This window comes from Catharus ustulatus, chromosome 28 (assembly GCF_009819885.2).
Source record: "Catharus ustulatus isolate bCatUst1 chromosome 28, bCatUst1.pri.v2, whole genome shotgun sequence".
NCBI classification, from domain to species: domain Eukaryota; kingdom Metazoa; phylum Chordata; class Aves; order Passeriformes; family Turdidae; genus Catharus; species Catharus ustulatus.
Window position 1 is genome coordinate 5170619 of NC_046248.1, and position 1608 is coordinate 5172226.

At 53.6% G+C, this 1608-nt stretch overlaps 1 long non-coding RNA gene across 1 annotated transcript; it reads right to left on the reverse strand.

The window, feature by feature from the left end:
• Positions 1 to 992: 992 nt before the first annotated feature.
• Positions 993 to 1608, reverse strand: LOC117008141. The gene is made up of 2 exons (XR_004420270.1): positions 1568 to 1608; positions 993 to 1451 (listed from the first exon to the last, which is right to left on the reverse strand). It is a non-coding gene; the product is annotated as an uncharacterized LOC117008141 (long non-coding RNA).

Genomic DNA, 1608 nt, shown 5'->3' on the forward strand with positions numbered 1-1608 from the left:
GCTCAGGGCCAGGAGAATCCCAGAGCCCCCAGGAGGAGCTGCAAACACCCAGGGGATTCCCTGGCAGGGAAATGAGCTCTCCTGGAGCCAGTACAGAGCACCAGCAGCTCTGAGTGCTCCAGCAGAGCAGGAAACCAAGCCCAGCTCCTCCCGGGGAGCTGCTGAACCCTCCCTGTCCTCTATCAAAGACTCTCAAGGGACTGCAGGAATCTGCTTTGTGCCTGCAGCAGAATTTGCTGCCCAAGCTCCATCCTTCAGTCAGAACTGGGCAGTGATTTGGGGCACAAGAACACATCAGCAATTTCCATCACCCCTCTGGAGGTGCAGAGAGCACAGAAACTCATCCCAGAGCTCACCAGCAAAATAACAGAGCCACAGAACACCCTGGATGGAAGGGATGGTGGGTCCAGCCTGCACACCCCCCAAAATCCCCTCTGTGCATTGTCCAGGTGCTCCTGGAGCTCTGGCAGCTCGGGATGAGCCCATTCCCTGTGCCCAGCAAAGAACACTGTCCTGATATCCAAATTAAACCTCCCCTGGCACAGCTCCAGCACAAAACCAGCCCAAATTCACCCCCAGGATCTCAGGGTCTGTAAATCATTCCTGCACCCACAGCCCAGGTGACATTTCAGACACAGCCCCATTAACCCTGGCACTGTTGCTGAGCTGCCTGAAATCTTCTCTTCCCCTTTTGTTTAAACATTTAAAATACCTCCCAGCCTGAGAGCCGTGGAATTCACACGCTGCAGCCAAAATCCCAGCGAGTTTTTATGATGTGGAAAAGGAAAATAAAAAGGTCCTGTGGTTTGCTCTGCCTTGTTCTCCTGGTTTTCACAAAATGGATAAAGCAGACCACCCATTTTCTCATGAATTACTGTTCTCTCTCACCCATTTGGGCCCCAAAAAGTGAGTGAGGATTGCACTAATCCTTCTCAGGGATTCCCCTCTCCAGCCTGCCTTTGCTGGGAGGAACAAACACAGCTCTGCATTTCCCAGCAGCTCACACAACTTTTTATTTTGCACCACCAAAGGTTTAAAATGTTTGTTAGCAAACTGTGTGAGACAGAGCCCAGGGAGCCCAACTGAGAGAAAGGAATTAATCCTGATTTTCCCATACAGAATGGAATATCTGTCAATAAGTGTCAGCTCTGTGGAGAAAACCAGACCCACAAATAATCCCAGTGAGGCAGGGATGGTCCATGGGACCTGGAACTGCTCAAACTGGGACAGCTCAGGGTCCTGTAGGAGGGAAAAAATCAGCACCAGCTCCTCCAGAGGCGGCTGCAGCTCCCATCCTGACATCCTGGATTTTACCTGCGGCCAAAGCCCGATCCCCAGCCCATCCCCAGCCCCAAACCCGGCTCTGCCCGGATCTCTGGAGCACGGTGCCCTCTCCTGGGAACCTGAGGGAGAGCTGGAGCAGCATTTCCCGGCCAGGAGAGGGGTTAAACCTGGCCATGTTAGACCCAGCAGGAGTGGGGTTAGACCTGGCCATGAGAGGGGTTAGACCTGGCCTGGTTAGACCTGGCCAGGAGTGGGGTTAGACCCAGCATGAGAGGGGTTAAACCCGGCCAGGAGTGGGGTTAAATCCAGCCAGGAGTGGGGTTA